Raw genomic sequence first — 16,956 nt, 5'->3', positions numbered from 1 at the left:
ATGGGAGATGTACGGAGATGATCTCTTACAACTATCGTTGAATGGTCAAATACCAAAAAATAGCTCTATAAAATCCTTGAACCCGCAAAAAATTGATGGACTGTTACGAGCGAACGGACGATTAGCGAATATTAGTTACCTTAATGATGAAGTAAAACAGCCCATAATTCTGCCTAAGAAGCATCATGTGACAGCATTAATCATAAGCCAATATCATGAGCGCTACAAGCACAAAAAAACAGAAGCAGTTATTGCAGCGATTCGACAAAGGTACTGGGTAATCGACCTCCGTGCCATGGTAAGAAACGTGATCAGCAAATGCCAACACTGCAAAAACGAACGCGCGCGCCCCATTGCGCCAATGATGGCTCCGCTTCCCGAAAGCCGAGCCGCTGTGTTCAAAAAACCCTTCACCCATACAGGTGTAGACTACTTTGGACCCATGCAAGTGACAATCGGAAGAAGAATAGAAAAACGATGGGGAGCGATATTCACATGCCTGACGACACGTGCTATACATTTAGAAATAGCTAAAGACTTGACCGCAAATTGCTTCATAATGTGCTTAAAAAATATGCAGCATAGGCGAGGAAAGGTTTGTCACATGTACAGTGACAATGGTACCAACTTTGTTGGGGCAAACAGGCAAATAACGGAAATAATCGAAAGATGTGCAACCGACGGTATCCAATGGCATTTTAATCCCCCGGCTGCGCCTCACTTTGGAGGTGTATGAGAGAGAATGGTTAGAGAGGTCAAGAGCCTGCTGCCAAACAATGATAGTATGCCGGAAGAAGTACTAAGATCAGCCTTCATCGAGATTGAGTTTATCCTCAATAACAGACCTCTAACCCACATCCCTCTCGAAACTGAAGACGATGAACCTCTTACACCGTTTCACTTCTTGATAGGGTGTTCCGGAGAGGCCGAACCCACACCATCCGGGATTTCAGCAGCTGAAGCTAGCAGAAACAACTGGAAGAAGGCGCAAATTATCACTCAAAAATATTGGGAACGTTGGTTGAAGGAGTACCTCCCAACACTGGCGAAAAGGGAGAAATGGATAGCACGCTCGAACCCAATACAACCAGATGACATAGTAGTCTTCCCTGACGAACAACGCGTAGGCAGGTGGTTAAAGGGACGTGTAGTAGAAGTCTATCCCGCCAAAGACGGACAAGTTAGATCAGCAAAGATTAAGGTTGAAAACGGCGAATATAAACGCCCTGTTATCAATTTAGCGGTGCTAGAAGTAAAAGGGAACGAGAAAAATACAAGCGTACCTTCGTGGGGAGTAAAAAGACCGGTTAACAGCTACATTAAACAATCAGCTGATCACCTAAGAACTCCTCCTGCAAAAAAGAGGAAGCATTTCATAAGACCCTACAATGGTCCTCTATCTGTTCGTTCTAATTACGCTAATACACCCGATAAGTAATCTATCGGTCCGCCAAATTGAAGAAGCTGGTATATTCTTCGACCACGAAGGAACGCTTCTCCTGAAAAGGGGTGTGTGGGAAACAGCCTTCCACACCAAAATACACCGTGAAAATGACACACAGACTTTACTAACGTTGGAAAAGAAGGTGATCACTGCCTTCAAGGCACTGAGCGACATGGACGCTAACCTTCTAAACATGAAATTGACATTACAACAAAACATTAAACACGCACTTCAACTATCACAGACTGCAGTAAAAAGACGAACCAAACGATCTAGCGGTATATTCGGATTTTTGAAAGGTATTCTTTTTGGAGAGGACGACATTGACGAGCAGTTAGCCGTCTTCAGGGCCTCTGAAGACCAGAAACTAAGACATATATCAGAAGAAATGACGAATAAAATCAAACAAGGTGATATGCTTAGAAGCGAGCTATATATGAAAATAGATCACATGCATGAAGGCATAAAGAGTATAAACAACAGTTTAAAGAAAACAAAAAAAATGTACTTATAAAACATGTCACAGAAACAATAATGCTAGCTGAAAGCATAGTACAACACATTACCATAAAATATCTCGAGTTAGAAATTCACCCCCTTAGTATATTTGAATCAAACAAAATAACCGAGAAGATTCAATCAAGGTTACCCAACGGACTTATAATTCTAGACCACCCTCAAATTACGAACAAAGAGATTTGCGAAGGGGAAATAATAATGCGTATCGTGAACGTCATCGTCTCGCAAGAGAGATTCGAAGTATTCCATATCAGCATCATACCAAACCTAAAGAACCTTACAACTCTGGACTTAGATAAAAACGTAATAGCTATAAACGATATACACTACATATACCCAACAGACATTGCGCGATATAATAGCACTCACCACGTAGCCTCCGATTTAATAGTTAGGAGGGATTTGGATTGTATATCGTCATCGTTCAGACATATAAAAACAGAACGTTTGTGTGGTATAAAACCAATAAAAACCCCAATAACTAAATTTATAAAACTCTCCCAGCCGAACAAAATCCTGTACTATTCGTCTCAACCTAACGATATATACTTTAATTGTAACAAAACGCTAACACAACCCGCGTATCAAGCTGGAGTAATAACACTTAGTCAAGACTGTAAAATACAGACCAAGAACATAGAAATCCAGCCAACTATGAAAATAGAAACAGTAGAAACGAAAATGTATTTCAAACCACTGGTTAAAATATTGGAATCAAACTTAGAGCAAAACAAAGATACGAATTCTGATCAACTTCACCTCATAATAATTACAAGCGGTATAGCCTGCGCCTCCACTTTAATATTAGGATTAACTGTGGCACTAATTATCAAACAAATACGAGCTAAAGGGTACGCGTTACGCCCTCCACCATTTAAACCGTCAGAAAGTAGTAACCCCTCTACGAGGAATTACGGGGGTCAGGATGTTGACGACAGCACCGCATGATTGGGTCAACACGGCCGGTCGACGGAACAAAATGCATACAAGACAACTTTAAAAAACAAACGATATCGAGCAGGATAAAAATGCTGACCGCGATTCGGTCAGCATTAAGTTAAGCAAAACTGAAAAGTGTATAAAACTGCTGACCGCGATCGGTCAGCATTAAGTTAAGCAAAACTGAAAATTGTATAAAACTGCTGACCACGATCGGTCAGCAGAAAATTAGTATATAAGCTAGAATAATTCTTTAATAAAGCGACTTTCAAACCAGAACTCAACAAGAACTAGCGTTTGACTGTTCTCGCCAAGTCGGACGGTAAATCCTCCTGTCTTGGCTCTTTCCCAACGAGTTTAGATTTGTGGAAACTTTAGATATCATTCGGACATTCGATCTCTTTGAATAGAACATGATTCAACACTGACTAATGGTCCTTGTAATCAATCGATTGATATGAACGTTTGCGTTAGGGTCTCGAAGAAAGTTGTTATGCTTAAAAAAGTATGTGGATTATATGTAGGCACGGTAGAGAGGTCTTGAATATTGAACAGAGATCAACGCACAACTTCGAAGGAACCCCCCACCCCTCTCCATCTCACAACAAGCGCCATCAATTATTCTTCCGGTAATGGTCTGGCCGTACTGCCCAAGGAAAGCAATTGGACCTTTCCCAAGGGGGAGCAATTGGACCTTTTCCATACAAAATCAGAAAGTGCTCGCTCTAACAGCTATTTCGCTCCTGCTTGCACTCTCGCCAAATCGAGCCCCCCCTCGAAAGCTCTCTCGATCGGAGCGAAATTTCTCGTGCTGTTCGCTTCTTCGAAGTCGTTCCTTCTCGGTCGTGTCCGTTGCAGGCATACACAAACGTCAACAAACGTAGTCCACACACAGTCCACTGTTGCAAAAATCCTTCGTTTTTAACCTCACTTTTTGAACGTGAATTCACCTTGCACAGAGGGATTCATGGCAAAAAACTCATTTTAAACATTGCAGAGCTGTTTTGTTCGCTCAATGCACGCATGTATTTCGCTCATAGTGAGATTCTCTACATATTTTAATATCCGTAACAATATCCCAGAGGATGTTTTGTACTTTACCGGTCATTCCACTGGTACAATTATAGTTACTGAAATCTATTGTAGATTCACGTGTTTGTTGTTTTTTTGGTTTGTTGTTTGTCTGGTCATATGTTGTGACGAACTAGTTTTGTTTGTCATGATGATTGTAAATGTGCCATCCGTGCAATTGTAACGGTAAATGCTACAACAGGATCGAACAACAGGATGGGCAACGTACGAGTTCCTTGCCACACGTGTTTGATTACAGTCTTGTTTCTTCTGTTGTACCTCAGATTCAGATTTTGTTCACGTTATCAGCTAATTTGTTAGGCAACTGCTATCGAAGTTATGTTAGAACTATTAGCAACAGTTAAAGATGACAATTGAAATCAAAGTGATCCCTTCGTTCTTTCTGGAGGTTGGATTTTGGATTCATTTTCTTTGTAAACTTTATTATGCGCTAGAGTCTGCTCAGGCCAATCGGATGTGCGCAAATAGGAAGCTCTTTCAAGCAGTGACTGAAGGTTTGGGTCTGTTAAAGGATAACATTTTACAGAGAATAATGATACCTCCAAACAGCGCTCAAAAGCAAAAGTGAACATAACTTTTTACTCCCTAACTTCAGACGATCTATCCAACACGTAGAGACGGTTGATCGCCAAGGCAAAAGACTATCCATAGACTGATACTGACTTTTTAATTGGACTTTGCATTGCTAGCAAGACGGCGCAAATTTGTTCATCGACTTGTAGCGCTACATGAAAAGCTTCAGGCTTTTGTAAACATTACGCTTTCCAGCAGTACGGTGAGGTCGTCCTTATTAAAACAGTCAATTTTTCATCGGTAGGACGTTACCGATGGATTGATAGGATCACTATTTAGCTGAATCTTATTTTATGCAGAACAGATCCATCAAGCTATCTATGCAAAATATAACAACATGTTTAAAACTACTATATCCTTCTGTGCCAATGAAAGGTACACCAACATGCTCCTGTCCATGCCCGTTACCCACAATCCCCTCCTGTTATGATTTCATGAAAGGAACGAAAATGAACATGATATGTCACCATACACCTGAGGGCTTCATGACAACAACAAAAAACATTGGTTCTAGTAAGACCGAACATACACGCTTTTTCCTCAGCTATGCAATCTGATCGGAATCCGAACATACTAGCAGTAATAGTTTACTCTCGATATACGATTTGTTAACATCTGCGAAAACTAACTCCATAATCCGTCTTGACCTTCTTTGTGCGGTACTGTACCTTTTGCGCATGAGTACCGTTATCTTCGTGCGCACGCATTTACATCTTCACACGCTTGTTTCAGGCTCAACCAATAACTACTAACACGGTACGCAAATTGGTACCAGCCAGATCGGTCATCGAATATCATTCGGAGTAAAATGGAAAGAAACCATGTTAAACCCGCGGTAGCCTTTCTTCCTGAATGATGATTCGACATCCATCATCAAATATCATCAATAGTTTACTTCCTTGCATCGTAATGCAACTGCAGCACCTATTTGCATGATGGCATGCAAAACCTATTTCTAGTACTGTTTATTGTATCAACATTTTATAAGAGGGAATACGAATGTTCGACTGTAATTGCTTCAACCGTAGAACAATAACAAATCAAAGGGATTGTTCTCAAACACGGACCCAAACCTTACTAAACATATCCTTCTAAAATCATTGCATCATTGAAATATTTACATCTTCAATGCGCATCGCACTTATTTTTTGCTTAGCGCGTTAAAGCCTACTTGCGCATCATGACACATTTGATCAAACGACCGAAATGTATTTTCACCAAAGTAGCATACACACACAACACTCGACAAACAACAAACACGTGAATCTACAATAGATTTCAGTAACTATAATTGTACCAGTGGAATGACCGGTAAAGTACAAAACATCCTCTGGGATATTGTTACGGATATTAAAATATGTAGAGAATCTCACTATGAGCGAAATATATGCGTGCATTGAGCAAACAAAACAGCTCTGCAATGTTTAAAATCAGTTTTTTGCCATGAATTCCTCTGCGCAAAGTAAATTCGCCATCAAAAAGTGAGGTTAAAAACGAAGGATTTTTGCAACAGTGGACTGTGTGTGGACTACGTTTGTTGACGTTTGTGTATGCCTGCAACGGACACGACCGAGAAGGAACGACTTCGAAGAAGCGAACAGCACGAGAATAAGGCTGCCGCGTATATAACTTTTGTTGGTATTGAACTTCGGCTAGGCCCTGCTCAGCTCGGTTTGGGTCGGCTTTCAAATCTTCCGCGGCTGGTTGTCTGTGTGGAGGCGACATAAATGTCACGTTTGGGCTGTTGAGTCAAAAGCAGGAACACTCGATGAACCCGTAGCGCATAAAACAAATATTGGATAGGTCATTTTTGGAAAATGCAATCATGAAAATACAACAGGGCGACATCATCTGTTCACCGTGCAAGAAAAGAAAGAAGAAGAAGATAAATCACTGAGAGAACTTATGAAAGGATTTTTCTCAACGGATAAATTTGGTGTTAGCAAAACCAAATCCCTACCAAAGTCAAAGGATGATGAAAAGGCTTCCAATATAATGAGCAGCACTCTAAAATATAAAAAAGGATAAATCGAAATTGGTCTGCTGTGGACAGACTCCGAAGTATCTCTTCCAAATAGCTACGCACAAGCGTTAAGGAGGCTCGAAAGCCAAGAACGCAAAGTGAAAAATAATGATGAAATGAAAGTATGGTATAAAAAACAAATAGCCGAATACATTGAGAAAGATTACGCTCGCAAATTAACACCATTTAAACTTCTGGAACAAATTCTAAGATTAACTACATTCCTCACCTCGTAGCCGTCAACCTTAACAAATCCATCCCAAAATCCATCCTAGGCTAGTTTTTTATGCAACCGAAAAAAATGAAGGAGTTTCATTAAACTCTACCCTTCTATCCGGACCAGACAGACTTCAAAATTGGATTCGACAGACTCCAAAACTGTCTTAGGATGGATTATCGCCGACCCGCAAAAATATAAACAGTTTGTGGCTGTGCGCATTGGAGAAATTTTGGATTGCACCAGCGCTTATCAATGGAAATGGGTCCCTTCCGATAATAACCCTGCAGATAAAGTTACTAAGGCTACAACAAAGAAATCTATTTGGCTGAATGGGCCAGAGTTTTTAAAACAAGAACATATTGAAAGTAGAGGCCTAAGGCTAATTGTCACACAAAAAGAAATACGTCCAAGCTGCACTATTAAATCTGTCGATAAGCAATCATTTAGCCACGGGGCCACGAGCGATGAGGATTCCCTCAAAACTCTAAACATTGAGTGACTTGAGTTTTGAGGGAAACCTGGCTCATCTACAAAAGTCTCAAAAATTTTTGAGACTTTTTTGACAGATTCGGCCAGTCAGCAGCTCAAAATGTAAACAAAACCTGTCGTATCTGCCGATGGTATGGCGAAAGAATAATGGTTTATTTTTTTATACGAGTACACTTTTTGCGTACTATTATGAATGTAACTACATTCTGCACAATTACGCATTGTTTTATGAGTAATTATGATCGTACAAGCACAATGTTTTGGCGTACGGTATGATGTTTTTATGTCTCCGCAACGTACTTTTTGGAACAATGTGTGACAAAAGTTGTGAACATGTTTTATAATTGAATTGATACTTTTCAACTGCAATATGATTGATGGATTAAGCTCCTGTAATTAAGAAAATGATGATTTAGTTTTTAATCAACAAACCACAATTTTTTTGACCATATTTTCCATAAAATTGAAACAAAAATACGGTAGAAACAAAAAATAAAAATACATGAAAACATTTTACTCGTCACACACTGTATGTTGTCAACGTCAAATCCAGTAAGGTCACCACTGTACTGAAATTGAGGGAATCCTCAAGAGGCAACGGAGACTTTGGTTTTGAGTGACTTTTTGAGGTAAATGAGTGACTGAGGAGGTTTGAGACGCAGTCTCAACGCTCGTGGCCCCGCAGCTTTTGAATTTATAAGAACAGAATGGTGCTCTAATTGGAATTGACTGAAGAGAGCACTTGCAATCAGCCCAAAATTCATTGATTTGTTAAAAATCAAAGCCCGAGGAACCGATTTTGTACCTATTATACTAAAAACTGATCTTGACGAAGCAGAGAAGCTTCTACTAAAAAGGCTCAATGGGAGATGTACGGAGATGATCTCTTGCAACTATCGTTAAATGGACAAATACCAAAAAAAAAGGTCCATAAAATCCTTGAACCCACAAGAAATTGGTGGACTGTTACAAGCGAACGGACGATTATCGAATATTAGTTACCTTTATGATGAAGTGAAACAGCCCATAATTCTGCCTAAGAAGCATCATGTGACAGAATTCATCATACGTCAATATCATGAGCGGTACAAGCACAAAAAATCGGAATCGGGTATTTCGGTGATTCGACAGAAGTACTGGGTAATCGACCTCCGTGCCATGGTAAGAAACGTGATCAGCAAATGCCAACACTGTAAAAACGAACGCGCGTATATTGCTCCAATGATGGCTCCGCTTCCCGAAAGCCGAGCCGCTGTGTTCAAAAACCCTTCAGGTGTAGACTATTTTGGACCCATGCCAGTGATAATCGGATGAAGAATAGAGAAAAGATGGGGAGCGATATTCACATGTATGACAATAATGGCACATGTATGACAACACGTGCTAGCGCAAACTCCTTCATAATATGATTAAAAAATATGCAGCATAGGCGAGGAAAGGTTTGTCACATGTACAGTGACAATGGTACCAACTTTGTTTGGGTAAACAGGCAAATAACGGAAATAATCGAAAAATGTGCAACCGACGGTATCGTATGGCATTTTAACCCACCGGCCGCGCCTCTCTTTGGAGGTGTATGGGAAAGAATGGTTAGAGAGGTAAGAACATGCTGCCAAACAATGATATTATGCCAGAAAAAATACTAAGATCGGCCTTTATCGAGGTTGAGTTTATCCTCAAGAACAGACCTCTAACACACATCCCACATCTCGAAACTGAAGACGATGAACCTTTTACACCGTTTCACTTCTTAGGGTGATAGGGTTTTCCGGAGAGGCCAAACTTACACCAGCCGGGATTTCAGCAGCCGAAGCTAGCAGAAACAACTGGAAGAAGGTGTTGTGATTTGTACATTGTCTAAATGAATAGTACCGACTCGAGAGACAACTAGCAGACAACTAACTCGTTTATTCAATACAACCAAATATGTACATAGTTCGCTTATACCTAAAGTCGCGTTTACACGTTAGAACTTACTGCAGTATATCGCACCAGGATTGAATACTTGAATTGATCCTTGACCTCCTCGCACAATTCATGTATACTACCTAAACATTTTGTATTTCTTTCTGCAATCCTAACTTTCCACAAAATTCTTTGAATATTTTTGATGGTATGATATATGCATTGATGACGGCATAAACTGAACATCGATCCGTTTTTGTTGAATTCGCTCTCTTATGAAATGATATTTCGTTTCTACATGCTTCATTCTTTTAATATCTCTTGAATCCTCTACAATCTTGATTGTAGATTTGTTATCTTCATACAGAGGTATCGGATCTATTATGGTAATCCACAAATCTTTCAATAAACGCAACAACCAGATTGTGTGACATGCTGCCGTACATAATGCATTCAACTCTGCTTCAGTTGAAGACAACGAAACACTTTGTTGTTTTCTTGTCAGCCATCCAACAGTATTACCATAAAGTTTCACTATATAACCAGATATCGAACACCGATCGAATATATCGTTTGCCCAATCCGTATCACAAAATACGTGTAAGATTGATTCTTTTCTGTCAGCTCTATGTCGCCTCTCACACTCGAATGCGTGCAGACGTGTTTTTACGAGAGCTAAGGGTTCATTCAATTATTACGTAACGCTGTTAGGGGGGGAGGGGGTTCCTTCAAACGTTACGGTTTGTTACATAGGGGGAGAGGGGGTTCAAGTTTATGTTACGTTACATAGAATAAGTTGTTCAGGCTAAATTATTGATGATTCTATTTTTCGTCATTCATCATTGCCACTGCTGCATAGTTTCGACCTCACTGGTTGGGTCTATTTTAGTTGTGTGATTTGTATTCGCACCTTTATACATTATACATTAAGTGTAAATTTCTCTTTAAATTTAGTCTCAGATTCTTCATTTTGTATCATTATTGTTTGTATTTGTATTTGGAAAGAAGAATGGTGCCATTGTCTCGAGAATTGTCAGGCCTTGTTCTACCTCATGATCATTACGGTACCATTACGGAACCCATGATGAAAGACTTCGAACTATTGATTTGGAATTAGAGAAAAAGAATTTTAAGTATGCAGGTGAAACAGCTGCAGAAATATGGAACGATATAACATTCGGTGGATTCCCAGTAGTTTCGGATTATATTGACCCAAGTTCCTCTGAGTTATCGTTTGATTCCATACTTAGCTGTGATGCAGAATGGTGTTCATCACACCATACGCACTTCACAGTACTTTTTGCAAATAGTGAAATGTACAAATCGCAAATGTTGCAGCACACCCAGAAGCAGCTATTTCGATATAATGCCAACGCAATTAATGTCTGCTCCGATTCGCATCAATCAAACTGCAGATGGGATTAAAGCCGTGTTCCCAAGTTTTTCCAAAACGAGTGGATCTTTTGTTTCACTCTTCCTTAATAGCTCGATTAACACTGCAAAGATCCTACCTAAATCTCTTCCATCATACAAAGAGCTGCCATATGACCTATATTGCCCTTCATTACAAAAGGCGTTACAAAGCAGAGTTTGTAAAATTTGCGAAATATATTTTGCTTCACAAGTTTTGCTGAACCAACATAACCAAATTTATTCCACAAAAGATCGGTTGTTAGAATCGTCGTCACTGTCCAAACACGACGTAAATAAAAGTAAAAAGAAGGTGATTACGATCAAGGATCAGGAGGATATATGGTTGGGTTCAGATGATGAAGATTTGGGACACGTTGTAAACGATGATGCTGTCCCAATCGTCAGCATTGACCATCATATGCAGCCACTTGGCAAAACTTGTAATCTAAAAGTAAAACGTTTAAAAATCAGTAGCTTGGTGTTTTTTTTCAGTATTATGTTCGAAATAAAAATGGAAGTTAAAATGTCGTAGGTTTTTTGTTGTAAAATAAAAAAAAATTACTGGTTATTAGTGGGTTCTGGGTGGGGTTTCATAATATTACGTAATTAATTGAGGGGGGTTCATTCCAGCGTTACGTTTTGTTACAATGGGAGGGGGGGGGGTCCAAAATTCTCAATTTTTGTGTTATGTAATAATTGAACGGCCCCTAAGTCAAGGAGCAACGGAATATAAAACAAGTGCCAATCACAGTGTTCTTCTCTCTCTGACGCCCATAATGGGCCGTTTCAGACGCATCGGGAGCAAGAGAACGGCAACACTGCCTCTCACCGCATTTCAAACCTCAGTGGCTGCAAATCAAAAACAAAAAGGCAATTGGAACAACATTGATATATTGCAAACAATAGACGATCAGGAGATCGTAAACAAACATTCAACACAACGTATAACTACATCATCCAAAACACCACCTCCGATTGTGATAAATAGCAACAACGTTGGAGATATCCACAAGAAGATTGTCACCGCAGGTGTTGTACGATACACAACAGCTGTAACAAACAAGGGCATAGCAGTGCGTACTACTACAGTAGACGATTTCAAAGTGGTGATTAACTACTTAAAACAATGCAAAACAGACTTCCACACTTACCAACTGGAGGAAGATAGAACTACCAAAATTGTTCTAACGGGTCTTATCGATATGCCTACAGAAGAAATCACAAACATTCTCAGAGAAGAAAATTTGACACCTGTGGCGATAGAAAACTAACTGTTAACAAAAAGCGGTATGAGCAGCAAGCAGTATATCTGCTTCATTTCAACAAAGGTACTGTTGACTTAAAAACACTGCGTTTCATCAAAGCTTTGAACCATCAAGCAGTATATTGGCGGTACTACTCTAATAGCAAAAGCATAATGCAGTGTAAAAATTGTCAACGGTTCGGCCATGGAGCGGCAAATTGTTACAAGCCACCAAAGTGTATCAAATGTGCAGATCACCACACGTCATCTGAGTGGCCAAAGGGTCAACGGACGGGCAAATACCAACGCACAACCTGAAATGCGCATACTGTGGAGGTGTTTGCTGTGTAATCACACAGCAAATTTCTCCGGATGCCCAGAACGACAGAACAAGAGAATACCTGATAAAAACAAAATCAAATTACCAACACCAAAACAGGTAACAATATCTACGCAAGAATTCCCATACTCACCAAGCTCACTATCTCTGCGTCCCCAAATCGCAACTATAAATACACATCCAACGCGTACGCAGCGATCTCAAACTAACACATATGCAAACGTAACAGCATCTAATCAGAGTGATCTCTTCGGACCCGATGAACTAGCCCAAATAATCACGGAAACGTTTTCGTGCCTTAAAAAGTGTTCAACCAAGGAAGATTATGATTAGTTATGTAAATTATGGTAGCCTTTCAAATAGTTCAGAAATATTGCTTCCCGTGATGGCGGTCTCAAACAAAATTATTTTTTCATACTGAAATGCAAACGGTATCTCCAACAAAAAACAGGAACTAATACAATATTTAAGAGATTATAATGTTGATTTGATGGGCATTGTAGAAACTTTTCTCAAACCGATACAAAAATTCACAATACCTAATTATACCACACACAGGTTTCATAGAATAGACGGTGCCAAAGGAGGAATATTAATCTTAGTTAAAAATCACATCCAATACAAAGTAGCAAAAAGTCCAAATCTTAAAATAATCGAAGCATTAGAAGTAGAATTATCCACAACAAAAGGTTCCATTGTCTTTACCACAGCATATCATCCAGGCGCAAACACAGATGTGAGTAAATTTAAGAATGATATTAAAACTTTAACCAACAGAAAAAATAACTTTCTGATATGCGGCGACCTTAATGCTAGACACATACTATGGAACTGTACTACTACAAATTCAGCTGGAAACTGCCTGTTTAGGGAGATGCAAATAGGTTGCTTTACCATTTACCACCCAAACTCACCTACATACTACCCATTAGATCTGGCATGTAAACCCTCTACAATAGACCCCACATTATCAAATGTCACTTTCGAAATATCCGGCCTGATAACCACCTACCCGTGATTTTTTTCCATTTCTATTTCAAAACTAACAAACAATTATGAGCAAAAAATATTTGATTACAGCAGTGCAAATTGGAGTATATTCAAAGAACATATAAATACCACACTGAATCCATTTGAGACACAATTAAGCAACATTTAAAATCATACACAAATAGACGAAATGATAAAAAACCTCACATTAACCATCACAACAGCTCATAACGTATCAGTCCCTCTCAAAACACCCAGTATTTACAGGATGATTATACCACCAGAAATAATCTCGCTCATAAAAATTCGTAATATAACCCGGAAAAGATGGCAAAGGCCGTTTCAGACAGGACGTTTCTCTTAAAAAATCGTATTACCGACTTAAAAAGATAATCGAACTAGCTTTGTCGGAAGTAAGAAATAGAGAATGGACAAAGAATTTATTGTTAATGAATAACGATAATGCCAAAAATAACAACAAACTTTGGAAATTCATACGCATCATTAAAAACAACATTAGATCAATCCCCCCACTGAAACGTCATGATAAAACTCTAATAACTTCTGAAGAAAAATGTAAGGCGCTTAAAGAACAATTCCAATCAGCACATAATATTACTACACACTCAAACAGGAATGTTGAACTTAAAGTGGCTAGAGATATTAAAAATTTACAAAATCCATCCATCACAACTGAGCAAATCTTAGAAAATCTGTTAAAGCCGAGAGATATTAAAAGAATGTTGACAAATTTAAAACTAAAAAATCCACAGGTTGTGACAACCTAAACAACCGATCACTGAAAAGACTACCACGCAAAGCAATAGCATATCTGACCACCATTTTCAATGGATACCTTAAATTTGGCTACTTTCCTAGTCGCTGGAAAATAGCTAAAGTAATCGCAGTTCCAAAACCTGGTAAAGATCTATCCCAAGTAGAAAGTTATAGACCTATCAGCCTTTTAAGTAGTCTTGGCAAAGTATTCGAAAAATGCATTAAGATCCAAATGAGATTACACTCCTCGCTAAATAAAATAATCCCATTTGAACAGTTTGGTTTTCAACCCACATTATCTACAACACACCAGCTACATAGATTAACAAAAGACATAAGAGAAAACAGACACAAAAAAAAATCTACAGGCCTAATACTCTTAGACAGTGAAAAAACTTTCGACAGAATTTGGCATCAAGGACTGATTCACAAACTTATACATCTTAGATTTCCGATGCATCTTATTAAAATCATTGAATTTTTCCTTAAAGAGAGGAAAAACTACATACAGATTGGAAAATGCATGTCAGAAAAGTATACTCCCACAGCAGGAGTTCAACAAGGCAGCACATTATCACCTCTTCTTTTCAACATCTACACATCAAACATTCCTACCATGAAAAATTATACCAGATATTTATACGCTGACGATAAAGCCATAGCTTCTTCTGCAAAACATTCAAAAAGCATTATAAAAACGCTGAATAATGGACTTAAAAAAATATTCCAAGTACTGTGAAAAAAGGAAACTTAAAATTAATGGAACCAAGAACCAAGCAATATTTTTCACCAGGTTGAAAAAGCCTTCTAAATTACCTAATCAAAACGTTAAATACAACAACAACGAGATTCACTGGAAAGAATCGGTCAAATATCTAGGCATATTATTGGACAAAAGATTAACCTTTAAAATCAACACTGAAGCTACTGTTTTAAAATGTGAAAAATTGTTTAAAATTTTATACAGCTTTCTACACAGGAAATCTAAACTTAACTTTAAAATAAGGTACTGCTCTATAAAGCATCAGTACGTCCATTAATTACTTACGCTTCCCCAGCTTGGTCAGATTGCGCTAACTGCCACAAAAAAACACTCCAAATAATTCAAAACAAAATTCTAAAATCTATCTTAAATGTTCCTCCTTGGTACAGCACAACCTTACTGCATGAAAAATGTAAAGTGCCTCCCATTATCCAATATCTGAAAAACATTCAAACCAACTACATAACAAAATGCCAATCAAATCAACTCCCGATTATAAACCGACTTGGCTCTTAGGCAGAGTTATAACAAATGTTATAACACCAGTTTTTCATAAAACACTCAATCGAAATTCAGCCAAGTTAAAATTACTTTATTAGATTTGATAAAATAAAAAATTAGTTAGGTATTAGTTATAATATTTTAGTTATAAGCATAGTTTGTTAAGATTTATTATTGTTATTTATTTTTTTTGAGCTTGTTGTTGGGTTTTTACCTGAAAACTTTCCCACACATATTTCCAAACGCCTTACAGGTAACAAATTAATCCTATCTAAAATCGCTATGCGAGCGAAGTTATTTACAACGGTGAGGAAAGACGCGTAAGTTGAACCCGCTCAAAGAATTGTCTATGTATAAATTTATGTTCTTCTCAATAAAACTTAACTCTACTACTACTCTGTCAGCTCTATACAACAATTTAACTTTCAAACTGCCCTTAATGTATCTCAATACACGCTTAAGATGAATCCAATGTTCTTCATTTGGACAAGATTGAAACTGGCTGAAGAAATGAACTGCCGCTGATATATCGGGTCTTGTTGTAACAGACGCATACGTAAGACATCCTACTAATTCACGATACGGTTTAGATGTTCTTTGTGCTTCATTTCCTTTACTTAGTTTTAAACGATTCTCAATAGGTATTGATATAGGTTTGCATTCAGTCATATTGAATCGATTTAACAATTTTTCGAAATAATCTTTTTGGATAATTTCCATTATTCTCTATTAATGTCGCGTTCGATTTTCATTCCTAAAAACATCTTGACCATCATCGGTCATCTCAAACTTTTCAGCACATTTTTGTTTGATAATTTCCAATTCCGTCAACGAAGAACTCACTATTAAAATATCGTCGACATACAAAACAAGTATTATCTTTTCCGTTCCTTTTTGTTGTGTATACAGACACATATCATTCGAGCTTCGTGTAAATCCAATACTTGATATGAAATTATGAAACTTTTCATTCCATGCACGCGAGGCTTGTTTCAATCCTGATATTGAACGATTCAACCGACAAACTAGTCCCTTTTCTTCTTCATACCCCTCAGGCTGTTCCATATAAATTTCTTCGCATAAATCACCATTTAGAAATGCAGTTTTTACTTCCATCTGATGGATGTGCAATCTTTCTTCATTTGCCAATGCAAGAACTATTCGTAGTATCTAGTTTGGCCACAGGAGCATAAGTTTCAGTATAATCTATACCTAGTTTTTGAGAAAAACCCCTGGCAACTAATCTGGCTTTATAGATGTCTTTGTTATCCCCACGTTTTATCTTGAAAACCCATTTACAGGTGATAACTTTTCTACCTTTAGGAAGTTCCATAAGTGTCCAGCTATTGTTCTTTTTCATTGATTGCATTTCTCTATCCATGGCAGATTGCCATTGTCACCAATCAGATCTTTGACTTAATTCGTTAATCGAGCATGGAATGTCATCGACAAAACTTAATGCGTTTAATGCATAGCCAGCATAATTCATGTCGTAATCTTTGTGCCATTTTGGCGTTTTTCTTTCGCGTTGAGAAGTCCCTTCTTCTACTAATGTTTCTTCACAATCACTTAATGATGTATCTCTTGCACTGTTGAAACTTATTTCATCGGAATCTTCTTTTACTTCTAACTGTGCCTTGATTTGCTCTTCTAATTGCTCTTTTTCTTGCAAATTATTGGAACTATCTTCATTTGGCAAAATCAGCACTACACTGTTGGCATTTG

The sequence above is a fragment of the Anopheles marshallii genome, chromosome 2, assembly GCF_943734725.1.
Source record: "Anopheles marshallii chromosome 2, idAnoMarsDA_429_01, whole genome shotgun sequence".
NCBI classification, from domain to species: domain Eukaryota; kingdom Metazoa; phylum Arthropoda; class Insecta; order Diptera; family Culicidae; genus Anopheles; species Anopheles marshallii.
The sequence above is the reverse complement of the archived record's forward strand: the minus strand, read 5'-3'. Positions refer to the sequence as shown.